The sequence below is a fragment of the Xiphias gladius genome, chromosome 10 (assembly GCF_016859285.1).
Source record: "Xiphias gladius isolate SHS-SW01 ecotype Sanya breed wild chromosome 10, ASM1685928v1, whole genome shotgun sequence".
NCBI lineage: Eukaryota > Metazoa > Chordata > Actinopteri > Istiophoriformes > Xiphiidae > Xiphias > Xiphias gladius.
In genome coordinates, this window is record NC_053409.1 from 18834374 (window position 1) to 18857761 (window position 23388).

General features: G+C 38.5%; 1 protein-coding gene across 1 annotated transcript in view; it reads left to right on the forward strand.

Moving 5' to 3' along the window:
- Positions 1–1493: 1493 nt before the first annotated feature.
- The window catches only part of stag1a (stromal antigen 1a), a 45808-nt gene continuing 23913 nt past the window's right edge, over positions 1494–23388 (forward strand). Inside the window, exon 1 of the mRNA XM_040136523.1 lies at positions 1494–1673. The gene's annotated coding sequence lies outside the window, so the exon portion shown is untranslated. The remainder of the gene's footprint in view (positions 1674–23388) is intronic.

Sequence of the window (23388 nt, forward strand, 5' to 3'; positions counted from 1 at the left end):
AAAGGTGCACACAAAAGAATTTTTATCAGCCTTTCTTTTTGTTTTATGCACTCACTCTCTCTCTCTCACGCTCACACACACACACACACACACACACACACACACACACGTAAAGCAGGTATTTGATATCCACTTAATGACCCTCAAGTGGGAATAATATAATTAAATGAACCCACTGCTTTTCCAGTTTATCTCTCTATCTCTCACTTTGGTGCAATCAGGCCATAGAGAGCACGGGTGAGTGATGTTGGTACATCCAGGCTCTGTAATCGCGTTTATGCACGTCCAGTTCCACCCCGAGGATGTCATGGAGACGGACGGCATATGAGTTTGGCCACGTGCACACACTCCCTCTTTCCTTCTCTTTTTCCGTCTCGGGTGGAGTGGCAGAGATGAAAAAGAGAAGGAGAGAGAGAGGTAGAGAAAGCATCAAACATAACCCCCAGGTCAAAGGTCATTAATGCAATAACATATACTTTGAGCTGAGTGGCTCTATTTGTATGTTTTGCTCAGCCACATGTTGTCAGTTTTTAAAAAAAAATATTACTCTAAAATCCTGATCACTCTAATTATTATCTCAACTCAGACATGTACATGCAAAACATTTAATGGTTCCATCTTTTCCACTGCAAAGTTTTGCTGCTTTTCTTTGTCATATATGATAGTAAATTACATTTTCGGCGATTTTGGACCACTGGACAGACAAAACAAGACACGTGAAGATGTTATTTAAGGCTCTGGGAAAATTTTCACTTTTCACTATTTTTTGACATTCCGTTTAAATGATAAGTGAATAAAATAATCTACAGATTAATCAGTAGTGAAAATTTATCATTAGTTGCAGCCCTAGAATTTACACTCAGCCATTTTATTAGGTACACTTCTCAGGTTATACTGACGTGTGTTTCTAATATTTTGTCCACCCTGTTTGTATCACTGAGGGTAGGCTAAACAACAGCAACACCTCTCCGTTTAATGCAGTACAGTACAGCACAACAAAAACAACATCCTCCAAAATGATCATTAAAGGTGAATCAACACATCTCCCTAAAATAGTTTCAGCAAAAACTGAACATCATAACCTCATGGAAGTAGCAAGACAGTTGTTTTAGACTCAATAGTTTTAGCTAGGTGTTCCTAATAAGGTGACAACTTTGCATATATATATGTATATGTACGGATTTTGTGATGTATTTTGGCTCATAATGGCTGCATTACATTTGAATGTCTTGCTGTAATATGTGTAACATCCCAAAAGGCAAGTATTCATGTGTTGATTTTGAGATTTCACACCCCTGTGCTACTTTTAAATAGACAGTCTTGCCAAAGTAAGTGGGTTGCCTCTGTGCTCTTGTGCGCGTCCACGTGAGCGTTGTGTTGGCGGGGTGTTGAGGGACCCTCCCCTCCCCATGCTCGCCACCCGAAGCGCGTGTCCGCCGCGGCCCGGTGTGTCCGCCAGGGGGCAGCTGTGTCTCGGTCTGAGGCTGCGCCGCTCCCGCTGCATCACAGTGAGGAAAATACCACCAGATGGCGGTTTAGGATTGCTGCTCTTCTCTCAAGGCGCGGTTCCGCTCGCACGGCCAATTTTCAATATTAAAATACGCACGATATTTAAACAAAAATCGATTTATTATTTCGGAAGGTGATAATCGATTCGGCGATGGTCGTTAAAGGTGAGTGTCTTGTGTTTTTGTCGTGTTTTGTGCGGTGGGAAGGGAGACGGAGCACAGATTAAAGATGGTGGACACAGACAGGGAAGACTGGTTGGTTGGGGGATGGGCGCTAGCGGCTAACGGAGGTGAATGTGCTTTCTCTCTCTTCCTCAGTTACATTATAGCCTACCGGAGCTGTTAGCTTGCGAGCTAGCCCCAAAATTCGGCAAGACAACTTGCCAGAAAGGCAAGTGGTTGCCGCAGCGCTGGCCTGTTTTGCCAACAATTTCCATCCGGCGCAGGAGTTTGGCTTGTCAACAAATAAAGAGCCATGCGGTGTGACGTGTTTTCTTGCTCTTTGCAAGGCAGGATTCAGAGCATCACCTTCTCTCGTTTGCACAGCCGTATTATGATTGTACAGTGTTGCCCTCCTGCCGTGCGGTGCTTTCTTTGGTTAGGTTTGTCACCAGCTCAGACGCCAGTTGCCACGTTGCTTTTGACTTTGTTGCCATCAGCCTATGGCAGTTTTTTCTTTTTGCACACTCAAGAGTAATATTGTGAGATGTGAACGTGCTACTTTTTCCTGTGTCAACATCAGCATCCCAGCTCCTTCTTTCCTTCAAGTTTTCATAGTAGTGGGGACTTTTTAAAAGGCTAATAACCATGTTGCTTTTGTCAATGGGTGACAGCTTGTGAATGCATTTTAAATATATTTGCAGGATGGACTCGTGCATGTTTAACAACATTATTATGGCGCTTCTTTACCCTTCCCGCCCCCTTCTGTGCGGGAAGCAGGCAACACTGAGCGGGGAAACATGACTCACATTGGGGGGGGATGGGCTCCACCAGTAACCCTACAGGTTTGAACGGGCTCCAGTTCTGGCTCCCCTCCCACACTGACCTATGTGTAGTTAGGGGGCAGTTGATAGTGGGCCAGAGTGCCTCCAGGCAGCGTGCACGAATCAAGCAAATTGTTGCATAACTGCTTTGTTTACAGTCAGCCATGTGATTTCTCATCCAGGCTGTCTTGGATTGCTATCTGCAGCCCGCTTGCCTGCCAACTTGTCTTGCATTATCATTCAATGTTTCCACACCACACTGCACAAATCATATTTCATTTGTCCTACAGAACAAGTTAAGTAAAACATGTTTAACATTGTGAGAAATGCATTTGTCGATGGAAATTTATGATGGCCCTTGTTCAGAGTTACTCCCTGGAAGTAGTTTTATTCCTGTTGTGCTGTTGAAATATTTTTCAGTCTATTGCTGCTGAAATTATATTGCAAACAAGTGTTACATGCAAGTTTTAATCTTCTTTCAAAGTTTAGTGTTTTTTAAATAAACATCACCGTGAGCTTATTCTGATTGCACTTGTGAAATGTAGCTTGTTCATATATGTATGGGAGGGAACAGTTCATGCAGTTGGATCTTGAAGTCTCTAATAGTCTATTTAGTATGTTCAGAACCAATACTTTAGCATTATTTCTTAAGGTGTCTATTGATTTTATAATGTTTTACATAAACCAACCTTGAGGAAACACCTCATCTGATTGAGGTTGTTCAAGTGGCTCTATTCAATTTATAGGCGTTAGGATTAATGAGGCGGTATAAGTAATTTTCTATCAGAATGTCAATATGTATAGTGATAAAATACATTTTCTGACAAACCAATTAAGCAGTTTTTGTTAATTGATAAAATAACCAGGCAAGAATGTCTATTTTTGGAAAACTGAGAAATAGAGTACTTCATAACAAAATCACATAAAAATTCAACATTGCCATAAGCAGTTGCACTCATTGATTTGCAGTGCTGCCCGTAATGACCAACAATAGGTTACCTAACACAATATATGGCAAAGTCTTTGATGGCTGAAAAGTTTACAATGTCTCGCATTATAAATTGTAAATTTGCCTACACCTAGCATTATATATTGGGTTTAGTTTTCATGAAAGGCCTGTTTCATTTTCTGCTCTTATTCCACACAACATCCTCATGGGAACAATCTGAATGACGCTAACAACTGGCTCCAGTCCAATCAGAAACTGGAAGTGAATTTGATATTTATTTATTTTTTCCCCCTTCTTTGAATATATTTAATGTTTTGCAACAGTCGATAAAGTGCAGTAGGGCAACTACTATTGGGTATGATTATTTCAACAGGTGCTGTTTTATTTCCATGTAGTCTTTCGTACAATCTTGCTAATGGTACACAAGTTTTCTTGGTACATAGAATTTATTCAGGCAACCTGTGCAAAGATATCTGTCCCTACCCAAAATGTCTTTTTGTATTTATTATCCCTTTCTTTCAAAATTTTGCTTGAATCTCAATTGAATGTGTGGATTTATTGAAAAAATCTATTGGGATGGTGTAATTACGTATGTCTGTATAAACTGGAAAATCGTCATTGCTGATCAGATGTTAGATTTGCACCTCTGTTTGGAAATTTGGGAGTACACCTCCACAAATAAATTGTCAAACTGTGGAAAACACAAATAAACTGAAAATATCTTGGATGCTTTCCTTTCATTGCAACATCAGCATTCTTGGGTGTGGTACGTACAATGTCATTGGAGAGCGTCAACCATCACACACCACAGACATGCATACATTATGACCTTTGACCCTCTTCAATGTGAAAAGTCATGGCAGGCCTCTTGTTTTGATGCCAAAGTACATAGTTTTCAGGTTGCACTCCAGCAGTTGTTTACTTTTCCAGCAAGAGAACGATAAGGGCTGTTGTCCATTGCTATAGCACTTGGGTTCACTCAAACACATAGTTGCAGTTGTAATACAAGTATCCACCAAACATAAACACACAGCTTATTTGGGTCCCAAATAGGTGATTTAGGTAATTCCAAATTAATGTGAATGTTTATACAGTTGGTCTTATGCCAAACAGATGTGGTCCGTGTTGTGGCTTGTATTGAAGAAGTGTTCTTTGGAAAAATACTATTAGATGACTTTATCCCTGAAGAAAAAAATCAAACACCAAATCTAAATATCCACAGTTTTTGTTTCTGTTTGTGGGTGTTTCTGTACAGTGATGAATATTCAATTATGCACCAGCCTGTCCTTGCCTTGGGAATTAAACAGTTGAAGCTCACATTCCGTGGCATTTCTCGTATAACTTTCTAATGGTGGCTGATGTGAAGAACATGCCCCTGTATAAAACCTTTAGATAACACTGAGGGTTAACAGAAATGGTGAATAATCCCTCCTCCTTCCTCCCTCCCTCACACAAACTGCTTGGCTCTTTGCCCTTGCTCTTCCATAGTAAACCTATAAAGAACTGAGAATCACATAATGGTGCTCATTAGTAGTATACACAGATACTGTAGATTGATGTAATTTTAAAGGTATTAATGGGTAGCAATGAATATGTGATAGATATTTATTTCGAGTAGAACTGGTTTCAGACAGTTTCTGTATAAAAAAAAAAAAAAGCAAGTGGCTTGTTGCAAAGCAAATTTACTTAATAAATGGGTCCTAATGATATCAAGATACTGTATATCTTAATCATATTAAACATAAAGGTATTAACAAGCATTGTTTAAGTTCATGAATCAAATAGGAAAGAGCAGACCTGGAATCTGAATTCTGCCAGTTGATAGTTCCTAAGCCAGAGTGTGCTTTTGTTAGAGCCATATGCTTATGACACAGCTCAGGAGATTATGTAATGGGTTTGACATTTGTCAGAGCCTATTACATGGTGAACTTGTTTCAAGATGTTGGCTATAGAAAGAATATTTCCCGTTCTTATTGTTGTCCAGCCTTTGGCAGCTTTCAGCACGGTCAAAGGAATGTCAAAGAAAAAAAATATTACTGCCATCTGCCCTAATGAGTCTGTTTAAATCTTTATGTTAATAGTTTAAGCATTGAAACTTACTGGAGAGAAGCACTGATATTAGAGATAATTACACTCAGTATAAGATCAATCCAAATGACAGTTTTCTCCATAATTTTGTTATTAAGGAAAGCCCTCATACCTGCTTGTGTCTGTATGCAAACCGTCCTGCATAACGCTTTCTAAAAACAGCTTTGTCACCCCTGGCTGGGTTAAGGCTTATATTGTGATGTGGTTTCCTGTTGTGTAATTAACTGCATTGCTGTTGTCAGTCCTGTCGACTGTTGCTCTTCTGGGTAGGGCAACTTAGGTCAAGTCAGGAATAAGATTGGTGTAGAACCCAGTTGAATTTGTTTACTTAACCGTAAGCTCATGCTGGAGTAGTTCTGAACATTGTTTAAGCCTGCGAATCCATGGAGTCAGCATTATACTTGTGAAGAACCACCCAAGTATAGAAAATGAAGAGGATAAAAATTACATTAGAAGCATGATAAACACAAAAATAACAGAAAATGCCAACTTAATCTGGATCATCAAGTTGTTGCACAGTTCTTTTTTTCAGTTATTTGGTCTGACTTTTGGCAGCATATATGTCCCTTAAATGGTAGTACTGTTGAGCCTGTGGTTGCTGTGATTGGACCAGGGTCATACAACACAGTTTTCACAGTTTCATAGTGTTACTGTTTCAGAATGATATATTGATTCATTGGTCACATGTACACAACATAATTTCATTGCAGCCTCATTACACAGACATTAGAGGGATGTCACCTATCGGCTGTAACCCTTTTAAAGCCATTATATTGACACAGAAAACTCTGGCACCATTAAGTTAATTATCGATTGTATGGAAATGTTATGCACAGTGTAGTGCCAAAGTGTGAAGAGCTGCTGGCCAAAGGGTAAATTGCATTAACTGACAAGTGTGCATTTGGGGGTAAGAAATATATATAGCAATGTCATCACTTTTGAAAATAATAATATACAGTACCATTAATAGTGCCACTGTAACTTCAGTATTCAAAGAACTTGGCAGAAAAAAGATCCCATACACTACAACTAAGCAACATATGATGCAACATGCACTTATTAGTCAGTTATCAGTTCAGTCAGAGTGCTCAGTTAAAGGGTGACAACATATAAAACACACTTTAAAACATTTGGAATTTTTTTTTGTTTTTGTTTTTTTTACTTTAAGTAAAATCACAAAGCTCTACTTAACTCAGTCTGGACAACAAGGTTACATAGCAGTGACAAGTTTTCCACTGTAGATATTTACACATATCGATAAGGAAAACTTAATTTCCTGCTAAACAACAGGCCAGGGGTTTGTATTCAAATTCATAATTAAAGCTAGCTGGGCTTTACGGTGATTATTAGGATGGCTGGGTTAATCTTTTACTGCATGGTTAGAACTGCTAGTTGTGTAATAATGCACAATATTGCTTAAATTGAGTATGTTTGAAATTTTCAGCTTTATTGGAAAGGAAAATTGTAAATTGTCAGATTACATAGTAATGCAATGTTGACATCAAGATAGGTCAGATAGCATGATGACACCCAGTTCTATTTCCACTACCATAAATGAGGCTTAATCTGTTTTCAGAGGGTATTTGATAAAGTAATGCTATTAAGCTGTCAGGTTGAGCAGTAAGGAAACTAGGTGTGTCATGGCACGTGTGTGTGTGTGTGTGTGTGTGTGTGTGTGTGTGTGTGTGCGTGTTTGTTTGTTTGTTTGTTTGTGTTTTGGAGGTGTGTGATTTCTCCCTGGTATTCCTACATGGCTCAGTGGTTGCTAGTCTGAGCAAGCTGCTTTTACCTGCAACTGATTCTCAAGTGTGCTTGCTGGTGCAGCCAAGCTATTGACTGGCAGTGGCTATTACTAGTTTTATAAAGAGTCAAGAATGTGAAAACAGTACCAAGGCTTTACTTTTCAACGTCAAGACACTTCTTTTTATTTTTCAGCTCACTGTCTGAAAAATAATGAGAATGACTGTTTCATCGTAGATCTGACGGAACATACCTTGGTTCCTGAAATAACTTCCCTACAGCTGTATTTTTTTGTTTTTTGTTTCAAATGGGGCTACTCTAAATCCTCTGGTCTCGAAAGACTGGCACTTGAGTATATACACTTGTGTAAAAACACTTACCTTTTATTTCACTGCATTTCAAAAGGGAATTACTACAGCTTTGACACAACTAGATTTATATGGCAGCTGTAGTAACTAGTCACATTGTAGATTAAGGTTTTATATTTGAAACGTAAGCTCATAAAATACGATGCACTGTGGGAGTTTAAAGTAGCAGCAGTAGGTTGAACATGTAGACCTGCTGCACCATAAACATGCTGCTGACATTTTAACATAAATAATGAACACTCAAAGGAACATTTTTTTACATTGCACTTTTAAGTATATTTTGCTCCTAATATTTATTTTGCATAGCCGAAATGTTAAATTCCAGACCTTTACATTTAATGTAGTATTTTTACATTCAACTTCTGCTACTTCTATCTAAGAAAATGACTTGAATACTTTGGCTACCATTGGCTTGGCACATTTGGAAGCCCATAATGAACCATAAATCTCAACCACTGAATGGTTGCCTTTAATTTTAAAGCTTTTATTATTTTTTTAAGATGTCTCAGTTTTTCAGCATGCAATATGAATTCAGTAACAGTTGAGCTCCAGTAATGACATGTAAATCCAGGGAAACACAACACAAAAATAACTGAGTGATCACCATCATTCTCACTCTTAACATAATCTGTGATAATGTGCAAATTTGCTGTCTGTTTACCTTGTTCAGTCCAATTAAAATGCAAAAGCAGTGCTATTTTTCACTTAACAGTTTTGTTTGTATAATGGAGTGAAGTCACTGATATTAATGGCCCACTTGCATCAGAAATGGTATTTCTGGCTGTATTTTTAAACATATAAAGAGGTAGCATGGATGTATTGAATAGCTCATATTTGATGAAATTGATTACAGAATAAATCACATTATGTCTTAAATTATTGTAAATGGTGCAATTTGGCATCCATATAAAATAGTCTTGTTTATTCAGTATATTACAGGATGTTTGGATGGATGTTTTTGGTGTGTGTCATCTGCCTTCTACTGTTTTGGCAGTTAGGATATGCTGCTCCCACCTGTGTTGGAATTGCTTGCTCTGCTGACACTGACAGTTCATTTTTACACACGCGCTGTAATGCGGAGCTTTGTAGACTGGAACACCTTATTAAAGACTGAGCCTCAGACAGACTGGTCAAAGAAAAAACTGCCACCAGCGCCTCACTCACACTGACTGCAGGGGGAGAGTATAAGGTGGTATGAACAGTGAGCCTTTGTGGGAAGTAGCAAATCCCGGCTCTCTGTACATTCACATTTTTGTAGGGTAGATATTTAGCTGACGACATGTAAGAAACACACACTGTGCATGGAAAATTTCTGGAAGCATTCTTTAACCCTCCTTATTTAGCATTTATAAGATAATGGTTTAGATGGTTAGATGGTCTAATGAAGTTGTAAACAGATGTAAATACATTTGATATGTTTATTAATGTATTTGTTAACAACTATAACTCTTTGAGGCATCCATAAGTGGAGGATGTTGTGTAAACAAATAATGACAATATAGTAATACACAGTTTTAGTAATATAAAATGTGATTATTGGAGAAGTTATAATTGCTGATAAATACTGTACATTAACAAATGCTTAAACTTGTCCTTATATATACTTACACCTGGGTCATAGTGTCTTAAAACCATTTATTACATGTTTATATTGTGCTTGTTAATGCTAAATTGTTGGGATTCAAGTTGCATATTCGATCCATTAAATTTTATTTGTATAGCAGCTTTCATACAGGTTATTGCTATTCCAAGTGCTTTACAGATGACTGACAAGCTGACAATTAGACAGTACAAATGGTAAAACAAGTGGAGACTAAAACACAAGAAATAGAAATGAAATCAATAAAATATAGTAAAATAGAAAATAAATGGTTAGGAGGGAATAAAAATGATAACAAACAATAACAAATTTAATAAATAACAGCTATAAGACATTTTAATCAAAAGCCAGGGTTAAAATGTACCTTTGTGAGTTTATGTGTAAAGAATTCAACACTGTCAGCTACTTTCAGATCTGTGTGCAGGCTGTTTCAATGGCTTGGAGCATAAGAACTCAAAGCAGCCTCACCAAACAGTATACATTTGTCAGTTTCCTAATTCCTGGCTGGAAAGTATTTCTTTTGGGGCATTGGCCAACATTAATGGCAGTGAAGTGAAAGTCCAGTATTTGCATAAACATTGATTGAGAGATGTGAAATTCTATCTGTGTCCCCTCCAGGAGTGCAGTCCATATTTTAGAGAGGTTATGATACGTTATTGATCTCTTTGTGGGGCATTAAAGTTTGCCTCCAGTTTTAAAGGCACAGATTGCTATCCTGCTCATAGAGTCTCTGGGAGTTGATGTTTGGGAGTAAGTAGATTCTTGCCCTGGCTTGGGAGGGGGGATTTGACTAGTTACTTGGATTTTTGTACGTTCATGGCAGCCAGATCTAAATTTGGCAGCACACCAGACCCGCAAATCCTTTAGGTGTCATTCATACAGTCGAGGTTAACAGCCGGCTTCAAGCAACAGCAAGTACCACCTCCTCAGCATCAGCTGTGGCAGTGGTTGTCTTAGCGGTCAGTACTGTTTGTACACACTCTTATTTAATATTGATTCACTGGCCTGTGCCAAGTCAGTTCTGTGGCTGTACATAGTGGAAAGAAGGTGGTCGCACAAGGGTGGAAATTTCAGCAAAGTGAACTGTTAGACAGGGCTCCCTCACAGTTCTGGAAACTGTAAATAATTTGCCAAATCTTTATTGCTATTGGCAACAAATATCGTGAAAAAGTTTTTGCCATGTACTAAACAAATTGGTAGTCTCACAAAAGAGTCTCTGTATAAAAAAATTAGGTCTGGAAAAATATTTTAGAACATAAAAAGTAAAAATGTCTTGCATTTATGGTTTGATAGTTTGTTGCTGGGACAGTGGCAGCAAAACTGTGTTATATAATGTACATGTTTGCATTGATTTCCCATAGAGGTCTCCTACAAGTGGAGATGTGACAGCCAGATTTACTGATGATACATTTGTTTTAGTTTTGTTCACTTTCCTGCACTGAGACATCATTAGTTTACCCCATCTGCTCATTTGGCTTGTGTACAGGGGATTAAGGGGTTTCCCAGCCTGCACTGGCTGACTGCAACAGATTATTTACTCATAAACCTCCGTCCTTATTCCCTACTGACTGCATATTATCTTCACAGCATTATCCACACATAAACCAAAACTGTAAAACCTAAAACTGTTGACAGTAACAGTCAAATCAACGGGAAACTTGCCTTGTTTGATAACCATCTACAGTAGCTGAGGGACTCCAACATAATTGCTGTTTGACTCATGTAATACATTATAGTGATATAAGTAGAAAAGACTTATCTTCCATGTACTAAAAATATTTTACCTTTTTTTTATTCAGTAAAAGCCACTATGGTCACTTAACATTTGAAAGATGGCACTTTTAGCCTGTATGTAGCTGTGTGTTTAAAAATACTCTGTGTGCTTCATCAAACACTGGTTCAATTCAGTTGTCCATGCAGCTCTATAAGACTGAAATAATATTTAATGGAACAAGTAATTACACTAATAGTATATGACAAGTTCCTGTTTCTTAGAAATGTTATTTCGCAATTTCAGAGTTGACTTGGTGATTCATCCTACCTAAATGTCATACAATATAATGTCAGTCGTTAAATCATTTTTATCATGGCACCATTGTTATAGTAGACTTGGGCTGCAACTAACGATTATTTCATTATCGATTATTATGATTTGTCAAAAGAATCCGGGGAAAAAATGCCCTTTACAAGTTCTGACAACCCAAAGTGACATCTTAAAATGTTTGACTGACCAATGTCCAAAACCCAAAGTTATTTGATTTAAAATACAAAAGATAAACAAGCAGTATATCTTCGCATTTGAAGAGCTGGAACCACACAATATTTGGTATTTTTGCTTGATTAAACAACAGTACATATCGTCAAAATCCTTGCCTATTTTCTGTCCATCAACTAATTATTAATTGTTTCAGCTGTAGCTTGGACAATGTATTATCATAGCACTCACATCACTAATTTACAATCATGAATTACTTGCATGTGCCTTGCAGTAAATGTTAATTCCCCACTTGGGCTTTTTAAATCGCATTGACCACTTGGCTCTGTGCTCATAGCCCAGCCAAGCCAGGCCTGGCAACCACAACAAATTGCCAAAGACCCTATGGGGGAAGCTGTTTAACAATGAGAAATAATAATACCCCAACTCTAGAGTAGGGCTGCAACTAGTGACTATTTTCATTATGACTTAATCTGATGATTGTTTCTCAATTAATTGAACACAGTTTTATAAAATTGTGAAAAATGTAAATCCCAAGTTTCTTGAAAATGCCTTGTTTTGTCCAACCAACAGTCCAAAACACAAGATATTCAATTTACCAACACATAAAAGCAATAAAAGCGGCAAGGTTTCACATTTTAGAAGCGGGAATGAGAGAATCGTTGGCATTTTTGCTTAAAAGATTAATCGATGATCAAAATAGATGATAGTTGATTTTTTTCGCTCGACTATTCAGTTAATTGACTTAGATGCAACTACTAGTGATCATTTCCATGATCAATTAATATTTTATATGCAATATTTTATGTAATCATTTGATGTCAAAAATAATGACAAAAGCCCATTTGAAGTCAACAGAATCTCAGCATTTACAAGAACATGTTAAAAAAAAAATATATATATATACCATTAACAATAATATGAAAAAGAGAAAACAATGGTATTAAGTTATAACCGATACATTTAATATATATATTATTAATGACATAAGTTATGAAACAATTATCAAAATGTCATCAATTACATATTTCTGTACCACAGCATCACTCTGAAGTAATGATCTCTTTGTTGTGTGTTATCTAAAACCTCTCAGTGTGTAATTTATTGCCTTTCACTAAATTACGCACTTAAATTTTCCTTCTTCTCTTTGTCTTGCCATTTGTGTCAGACACCTGGCTGAGATATGCATACACTATTTGCTTGAAGCACTGTTTTAAATTGCTACCTGCTTCAGTCAAAGCTCACCAGCCTCTTCTTCTGATTCCCTCGGCCTCAGTCTTTTTCGGGGCAGACATTATTCTCCTATTCTGTCTATACTTTATGAGTACATAACTTTATGACTACATAACATAGCTTTTTTTTTTGTGCTTTGACATCTGCCTTGTCAGATTAGCAGGCGTCTCTCGCGTCAGGGAAATCTTCGACGTGCCACTAGATCATTAGGAAGTAATAATGGGTGTGAGGACTAATAGCCTCCGCAAGCGGTGTGTCACAGTCTGTGTGTGTTTCTACGAGTGAGTGTGTTTGTGTGTGTGTGTGTGTGTGTGTGTGTGCGCGCTGCCCCGTCTTCCACCATCCTTCCTCTTTCTACCGCTCTATTAGAAGTGAATATGAGCCAGACTAAAAATCCAGGCCAAGGTGAGAAAAGGAACTCAAACAGATGAGAGAAGAACAAATGAGTCTTTTTCTCCTCCACTCCCTCCCTCTGCTACTGTTCTCTCCCCCACTGTGCTGCTGTCCCCCCCCCCCCCCATTTGCCTCCTCGCTCCCTCCTGAACCTACCCCCCGACCCCCTTTCTCCCCTCACTCTCGCGGCTCCATTTTGCATCAGCTGCAGCCAAGCAGGCAGCCATTGCACGGAGAAGGGGAGAAACATTGCCTCCTCTCTACTGTATCCTTCTCATTAAAGCCTTTCCATAGCCTGGCCCCGTTTTTTTCTTATGATCTATTTATCCTTTATGCACAGAGGTAGTTCTCAGGAGATAGGGAAAAAAAATCTATTTTTCAGCAGAGATCTTATCAGTTTGTGCAGTTCACCCACTATCCTTCCCTTCCCCTCCTCTTTGCTACGTTCAGGCTTTGTGTGCTGCAGAGAACGAGCATACAGTGGCAATAACAGATGGCTGTGCATGCATGTGTTTGTGTGTGTGTATGTGTGCAGGAACATGACCATGTTTCTGACTCCGTGACTTTCATGTTTCAGATGGGTTATCTCCCATGTGACATAATCATAATCTGGTCAAACCAGGCGGCCACAGATGACCTCAAGACTGTTTCACATTATAAGGCCAAAGCTCTTTGGTCTCAGTATATATGCGAGCTGGCAGTATGATAAAATGCAATTATTGTTTTGGTGGTTCAGCTCGTAGCAGTGGCCCAGAGGGACCAATTGTGGTTCAAGCTCACAAGTCAGGCTTTGGTTGGCCGTCATTGTGGAGGGATTTTAAAGGGCGTGAGAGCCTGCTGATTCTTTTTACTCTTTCTATGTCGTAGTTTAGAGTTCATGAAATTCCTACTGCTTGATGGACTTTGAGTATAAGCTCTGCTCAGCTCTACAGAGCTTTTTAGCATCTTTTAGCTTATTGTTTTGGTTTTGCCCACAATTTACCTGTTTTGGTGCACTCTGACCACTTTCATAGAGACATATTTGGCCTCAGCAAGCAGCTGTTTTCAGTGAAAATGCTCTAAAAACCCACTGTACACTACCAGCTCAGCACCAAACTGCAGGCAGACACAGCTAGAGACTAGCCAGTGAACATAGTAGAGTGTTTAGCAGCTAAAAAGTCAGATATTTCCCTCAGGAGTTGGTGGAGACCAAAACAGAGCTAAAATGAAAGAGAATATTCGACTTACATTCTCTGGGTGACCAGAGTGCTAATGTTGCTCCTTATCTGCTGGATTTGTAAATAATGGACTGTTTGCTAGAAGGTTAGCCATATAAACTTTAGTGATACACTAATGATAGTTTATCAATATTGTCTCTACAGGTAGTTTCTGCTGCCCCCAGGTGGCCAAAGAATCAGTTATTGCAGCTTTAAATTGCTTGTTTTGTCCAATCGACTGTCCAAGAATATATTCAGCTTACTAGCATATGAAACACAAAAAAACCCCGCAAATTTTCACATTTAATAGGGTGAAACAGTGGATTTATGGCATATTTGCCATAAATATGAGTTAGAGTAGTTAATTTCCTGCTGATTGACTGATCTATTAATCAATAAATCATTTCAGCTCCGGTGCTCACACAGTAACACAGTAACAAATGCTTCTTTTGCAAGATAAGGCTTTTTCACACCTTTGTCACAGGAGGAAAATCAAAGGGGGAACTAATAACATTAATGATGGCTCTGTTCTATTCTATTCAAGTGTCCCAGTAAGTTGTGTGTGAGACAGTGAGCCTGTATGCCAAATATCAGAAATTCAGGATCATGAATATTATTATTTACATCTGTGATTTTCCTACTGTGAGTTGTGGAAATATCTTCAGTGAAAAAGGCCTATTGTACCTCTTAAATTAGAACCAAACTTTTTCTAAAGTTTGCATCTCTGCACGTTTTTGGGGTTTGTAAGTGGTAAAACATGTACATCCTTATTTTTCCCTCTCAGTAGCTCAAACACCTAAAGATCAGTAATGACACATTCGCTTCAGGCTTCCCACGTCTACTCATAAACACATTCAGTGTTACATATTTGCCAAGGATGAGGAAAGACAAGAAAGCAGCTGGGGCAGCAGAATGATTTCAGTAGCAGAGAATACTGTCTTTAATGTGTAAAATCTTCAGTCTACTGAGGCACCCCTGAGCTAAACACTGTTGTAATGTAACTGATATTATGCATACCATTGGATTTTAAAGCCATATGGATGATTAACCCATGGCTGACATAACACTACGTCCCAATGCCTGCTTTGTATTTTTGAATTGTGCAGAATTGAAGGACGTATCTCGGTTATTTTTGTTTGGGGTTTTAAAGGCATTGACATCACTTTATTGCCATATTCGTTTGAGCTGGCACGTGCTATACTCAATGTAGTATCGGACCCAGTTAGAGCTCTACCTAGTCAGCCTTTCTGCTGGTGGCAAGAAAAAAATGTCATAAAATGTAACTACTTAGAATCCTGATGAGAAAGCATACAAGACCTCGTGCAGTTTAGGTTGAGATGTGCATATTAATTAGCGGTATTGCTGTGTGCTATGTTATGTATGCCTTTTGTCTGCTGAGTTACAAGGATTCCTTGACTTCATGTTTCAAGTTGTTTATTGGTGCAGCATGTACAGATCATGCAGGTTACTGCCTGCTGTTGTCATCCTCTGTTTCTCTTTCTTTTCTCAGTTATGTCTGATCATCCAGAGTGTTTGCATCTGTCTTGATGTTTCTTCCCAGACTGTCTCTGTCTGTCTTGAATTCTTTTCGCCGACTCGACTTTTAGCAGACATTACATCTGAGGCAGCTTGCCATTTCCCAATCGTAGTGCATACATTGACACCAGAAAAGGAGTCACACTTTAATATGAGGTCAAGACATAGCATTGCAGATAACCAGACACAGTTGGTTTGCAGGTGGATACGCTTGTTTAAAAATCATTTACGTTTTTTACTTATTTTCTCTATACACCTCTCCTCACGATATGAAGAAACATTACTGTAATTCCTACCTGTTTGAAACCAGGGAATTTAGTGTAGAAAATACCAAGAGAAAGTGAGACAGAAGTCCCTTTTAACATTGTAGTTACTTAACAAAAACGGGGAAAATAATTCAGAGCAGCACTCATATACTCACGACTTATGAACACCAGCCACTGATTTCTTTTCAGCAGATCTCATCAAGGCTCTCCCAAATGCGTATTGTGACAATTTGGCTTTGACTTAAGCCTTTTGACATAAGCCTGTCTTTAGAGCATTTAAACTGTTAAATACATTATAATCAAATCAAGGCTCTATTCTGGTTATAAAAATGGCCATTTGCATTAGTGTATAGGTCTTAGCAGCTGAAAGCTCACAATCAGCGTAAGATATACTCCACCATGCAAAAGATGTCAACTCAGCTCTCTTTTTCCCTCTCTTACTTTGTAGTATGAATTAGACATTTCTTGTAAGTCTACCACAGTATTTCAGACATTTACCAAATCAAACAAATCATGTAAGATCTAGCTGTTGTAGAAATCAAGTTTCCTTAAATGCAGTGTTATTTTCATCTGGTTTTTCACCCTAGACTGGTGCATATAATATACTGCCTGACTTTTTGAATGGGTGAATAGCAGTATTTCAAAAGTGAACACTGACCTTTAAGTAATAAAAAGTGGTTAGTGAAAATGTACTGCATTTGTCTAACAAATGTTCTCACTGCGTGTCTGGTTTTCTCCTGTGGGTGTCAAAGCCTCTAAAACCACATCTGAAAGATAGTCACACTTTTCCATGGGTATTTGTACCTCTTGATGATTTTTCCCCCAACTCTAATATATTTTGCAGACATGAACTGTGAAACATGCTGTCTGTTGCAATCAGATAACAGCATGTAGAATAAGTCCTGCTATCTGATGCAGCAGGACTCCCGGCTGAAGCAATATCAGTAAAAATTTAGCTGGTGTTTGGTATGACAAGGCAGGCAGGTCCGGGATGACTGAAATACTTAAAGTTGACATGTTTTACTAATCATACCGTTGGTTGGACCTTGTTGGCCCTGCAGCTACTGAATGTTAAAACTGAGCAGCTTATTCAGAGTTGAACTGTTGACTGGATGTTGGCCACTCGCCAGAGTGTTTTGTAGAACAGAAAAGTCCTATGATTTACCGGTTTTCTTCCAGTGGTTTGTGATTACTGGCAGTATACTATTATATTTGATTATAGAAGTACATCATATGTCAGTTAGAACGATCTGGTTGTATTTCACAGCCCTGCTAAGCCATTCCTGTGAGTGCTTCTCCCTTAATTATATTTGTGTAGCAGCTTACAGCTTTTCTTACAGGCAAAATTGATATGACCTTGAACATTGTGTGTGACAATTTTTTTGGCCAGCAAAGAAATAGTGTGGCACATTGTTTGCCATAAAACTGCAACTTTTCTTGTTATTACTTGGTTTTTGTACTGATGAAATAAACCAGATATAACTTGTCAATTAGCGAGCTTTAGAGGTGCTGGAAGGCAGATTTTGTTACCTTTAAACAGAACCAGGCTTGTTCTTTCCCCCTTGTTTCTGGTCTTTAGCCTAATATTTAACAGACAAAGAGGGGTATTGATCTTCTCATCTAATTCTCTGCAAGAAAGTGAATAAGCATATTTCCCAAAATGTTGAACATTCTTTTTAAATGAAAAAAGGTTAGAAAAACAGATTATACTCATCAACGAACAGATGGTTTGTCATAATAATAATAATGATTAACTAGGACTGCAACTTGATTGTTTTATTGTTGATTAATCTGATGATTATTTTCTCATCGGTCTATTAAACCAAAAATATTAAACAAGACTAGGTCAAAACCTACTTTATGGCTGGACTGTCCTTTATCTGTTTGCTTTTCTCCTCCTCTCTGTGCTCACATACACAGTAATTTAATACAGCCGAATTCCCAAAAAAAGCTGTTCTCATTTATATGTTTTTCTGTTTCTGTTGTCAGACAACGGAACAGGTGACTGAAACGGGGCCCATTAAGACTACATGTTAACCAGCAGACACTTCCAAGACATTTCCAAGCAGCTGCTCTGCACTGTAAAAATCTTGACCATATAACCGTGAAGACGTCTGACAAAATCACCATTCATATAAAGACAACGGCTGTGCTGTGATTTCGGCTATATTTACTTGTAAAATGATCAATCAAAGAGAGGGTTTGAAGCTCATTCACGTCTGTGTCAGGTGCCGTGCGTTCAGTTGAATGAGACGCACAGAGAGGTGTGCCTGTGGAGGGAAAGCCCAAACTTGCCCTCGCAGGGCAATACTGGCAAGGTATTGTCCAAATAGGTGCTAGATTTGTCACTAGGTGCTTTTGTTAAAACAAAAAGTCACTAAAGGGATGTGAAAATTCAGTAAATCTGGCAACAAAAACACTAATCTGACAACACTACTTGTAAATGCATTTACAGTGAAACTGTTGGTGCCAGTTCATTTTGAAAGAGTGGCCAATGGGGAAACTCAAACACTCGGCCAGCTGACCAGTGGTGTAACTTTATCACTCAGTCACACAGTCAGTTAGTGACATTCATGCTTATAGCGCTGGCTCTGCTGATGTGGTCCAGCCCAAAAAGCCCAGAGCATAAGGCGACGTTTAAAATCCAAAGATGTTCAGTTTATAATGATATAAAACTATGCAAAGCAGCAAATTCTCAACAAACCTTGTTTGTGGTGCAAGCTTGAAATATGGCAAAGAGTTCATAAAAACAGCAGAGGTAATCCACAGAAAAAGCAGTGATACCTGTGAGCAAACTTTCCCTGATTTATTCTCCAGCTGAGAACTACACTAGAAGCTGTCTGACTTGATTGCAGGCTATTTGTCTCCCTTTGAGCTGCTGCAATGAACTTTACAACAGATACTTTAGATGTCTGGAGGGCTGTACGGCATCTAACCAGGTGGTTTAGACAATTACACATATTGTATATTTAATGGCTCTCCCTTCTGGGATTTGTAGGAAACAGCTAATTCCATTCCGACAGATGTCATCAACATTTTTTTTTCTTTTTTTAATTTAACAATTTTATGCCGACTGTGCTTAAGAACTGGTTTCCCTTATAATTCAACAGCACTTCCACAAACATTATACATGCATGCACTCAGAGGGGTCAAAGCATGGTATAAGGCATCTGATGAGTTCTTGGTGGATTCAGGACACTCTTGTCAGTTTGACCTGCCATCTGGAGGATTGACCCTCTCATTTTCTAGTCAAGGATGATCTCTCAGGTCAGCAGGTCCACCAAGTTTCCAATTAATTGAATCCATTTAAATCCATCTGGACTAAACTAGTCTGCTACCCAGCGAGCACCCAGCGTTCACTCCTGACACTGCTGCAGTACATTTCAGGAAGAAACCACAGATGAGTGAAGAGTAGAGAGACCGCTCTTTGCCCCTCCCCCCCTTAACTTTCATAAAGTGATGTGGTAAAAGTACACTCACGTTTTTTGGTGAAATTTTGTGAAAGAGGTGTTGAATCAACTGTGATCACTCAACTGCATGAGTTTTAGCTAGGTGTTCCCAATAAACTGCCAACTGAGTCTACATTGAAGAGACCACAGTTCCACAGGGGAGAGAGGAAATGTGCAGCATGGTTTACAGTTACTGATAATTGATTGGGTCAGATGCTCCACAAGTGGAAAGCGTCAAGATAAATCGTTTTTGAGTAAATAACCAAAGTGGTAAATGGCCATTAAGCAGAAAATGACTACATTTGAGGTCTGTACAGGGTATGTTGCTACAGAATCCAACCTTGTAAAGACGAGTGCTTTTCAGGGGTTTTCAGGGATTGTTGCAGACTGAAACTTCAGTCAGTCTTTAATAATTGAGTCTGCCATATTATTATTATTATTATTATTATTATTATTATTATACAGACTAGTTTTGAATGTAGCCACAGGCATTGAGAAAAAGGGGTGTTAAAGTTAATCCACTTCAGCCTGAGCTTGATGTAACATCAACTCAGCAAGTCAGTGGCTATACTGTACAGAGAATGGAGAAACAAAGTTAAGCAGCTTTACCCTGTGACAGTCAGTCAAAGCTCTGCAGTGGTACATCTTCTGAGCCTATGGTTGTAATATAAAGAGAGAAGAATACCTCTGCAGTTTGTTCCAGTCGCCTCTACTAAGCACTGCCTTATTTTAACTGTGGACTTACCAACAATTCATTAACTAATTGAGTGGGTATTTTTCCCATAAGTGGCTTTTACTTTTACACAGCTTTTGTTTGCGTCAAGGCCAGCACTTTGGCTCTATTACTGAATATAGCCTAGACTTATGATTAGACGCTGCCTATGTATGTCAGGTTAAGAATACCCTTTCATTTTTGCATGTTTGAAGAGCTGCGTCGAGCTAAGGAGACAGTGAGGGAACACACTCCCTGTGGCATGCACTCGTATTGTTTTCTGTGCATGACTACACTCTTCACTTAAAATGATTTCAGATATGGTGAGCAGCGGAGCTAATGATGATGCATGGTATTGTGGTAGAATTCGTAAAGGGGAAATACACCTTAGCTGTATGGATTTTTTTTTTTTTTTTTTTTAGTCCACTGCCCACCATGTCTTGTATACTCCTAAATTAAATGTTTGTAGCTGGAAATAGTCTGCAATTTTTCTCCCAACACCCCTTTCTGACTCTCGGAGATAGTGCCATGGCAGTGCCGTAGAACTAAAGTGTTCTGGGTCAAGCAGGAAGCACAGATGATGATTTTCACATTATTAGCTATTAATTTGGCTCTGTAAGCTATCAAGTATATTCCTGGAGGAATCCTGACATTGGAGTGTTCTAACATCTTACCCTGTTACCCTTAAGTTTGGAGGAATTGGGGGAAGTTTAGGGAATTATTTTTCATTTAATCAAAGAATTTTTCACCAGTGTGAGCCAGCAGAGGTTTTGTGACATTTATCCAAAGAGCATACCAGATGTCAGCTGGACAGAAACAAAATGGCATTTGAAAAGAATTAACAACTTTTCCTTCCTAACCCTGCATCAAAAATGACACTTGTGCTCCTTCAGTTTCAAGTTTTTAAGCAGAAAATTTGGATTTAAGGTATATACTGTATTTTGCTGTAATGTCATGTATGTCTCTGCTTCATTTGAATAAATATTTATGCTTACAATTGTTTTCTTATTCATGCTTTTCCCTAAAAATGTAATGAAATTGTTGAGTCCTCTTGACACCCCTCTTATCCTCTTATCGAGTTTGAATCTCTTCATGCTTTGACCAGCAGCTCACTTTGTTGCTTTGCTTTGTACTAGCTACCTGCCTGGGGTCACACAAACACTGTAAATGCAGGCTAATTATGTATTGTAGCCTAATTAACTTGACAATAAAGTCATTGACTTGCAAACAGCTGGTAACTGGTTGATAAAACAGGCTGTAAAGCAGCTTTTCTATTCAGCCTTTACACACCAGCACAGTGATAATGAATCATACTAATAATACTTAGTGGACTTTAAAGTGTTGGGCTGTTGTTCATCTCTATCAGGCTGCCTGGAGTTGTTTGTATTTTGAAGCTTACAAGTCATTTCCATGTAAATAAGCAATACATTACATAGGGATTAGATTTTTTTGTGGTCATTACTCAAATTGCATTCTTTCAGTTTATCTTTCATTTATTGTTTTTCAGTTTTTCTGCTTTTCATCCTAATCCCATTTTATAAATGTACATATTCCTCTCCTAGGTGGCCCCAGTGGGAAATGTTAATACCCAGCTTTACTCACCAGTGTTGGACCATATGGTGTAATATTGACTGTACGACAGAAATAGCACACAAGTCCCAATTGGCTTTATTGATGCTAACATAAAGGACATGTACAGTATCTGAGTAACAATCTTTTTTTTTCTTTTTTTTCTTTTTTTTTAAAAGTCATTGCTCTTTCCCTCTTGATGTTATAAGTTGTGAATCCAGTCTTTTTTTTTTCTGTCTCGAAGGCTGAACAATTGTAGCTTACAATGTTGGAAACAGGGGCCGACTGGACTGAAGTCTCTGGAGATAGTGGCCAATTATAGCAGATGCAGTATAGGTTATAGCTGTCAGGAGAGTCAGACAGCAGGGACCAGGACACCAAGAAGGTGTGTGCGTGGCAGTTTTAGCACAGAAAAATATGAGCAACATCAGCTCTTTCTGAGTAATAGACTGAGCAAATACAGGTGAAAGCAATCATCAACTTTTTTATAACTTGTTAAATCCTCTTTGTAGTGCTTTAAAAGCTTTAAACAATTAAAGGGGAAAATTGTACATAACCGAGTGCAACTCCACGATAGTGAAGTGCTTTAGGTATTGTTTGTTAGGGCTTCATATCCACCTTTATTGTTTACATTTCATAGACATGTCATTATTGGCCATGTTGAAACTTTTCACCACTGTATAAGAAAGTAGTAAGTGACACTGAATTATTGCCAGTTGCAGTGGCATTGTGGTGTGACTAAACCTGCACACTCGTCTCCCTGTAAAAGGAGGGTATTTTAATTAAATGGCCACTATCTCCAGAGACTTGAGTCCAGTCAGCCCCTTTTTCCAACACTGTGGGCTGTAATTGTGCAGCCTTCGAGACAGAAGAAAGACTGGATTCACAACTTATATTCATGAGAAATGGTAAAGCTTAAAAAGATTATTTTACACTATTTTCAGCCCTGAAAATCCTTTTCACAGTTGCAGAGTGTGAAGTGACCATGAAAGACATAAGCTTTGGTGACAGGTTTTGTTGGAAACCTAATTTAAGTTCTTCTGTCAAGGTGTTTTGTCTGTATCAACACAAAAGCCTCTGGCATTGGAATTGATTTTATTACTCTGATTCGACCCGTTGATTGTTGTAGCACCAGTATCACTACCTGGATATGTCATACATTATCAGGTTGTCTATGCATTCATTCGTTACAGCCAATGTAATTCTGTTTACACTCTTATACCTTAGTGATATAACCTGATGACAGAGGCTTGGCTTTGGAAATTGTTTTGCTACAATAAAAGACTCTGTTGTCATGCAGTTATTCTGTAGCCATTGTAATCAGTGCCTACAGAAAAACTGTCGCTAGTGGTGAGGAGGTTGTGTCAGAAAAATGGCTTTACAAGACCACGAAATATAAATTGGTCTAGAATAACGATTGCTGAGCCTGCTTTCAATTTGCTCCTTGTTGTTTTCGCTATCAGTAACCTCTGGCAGAGCTATTGAGCCTATACATGTAGCTGCCAAAACACCATGATTTGGAACGGTAGGTTGGTCTTATCAGACCCAAAACAGTATTGCTTTGAAAACACGAGGAGCTGTTT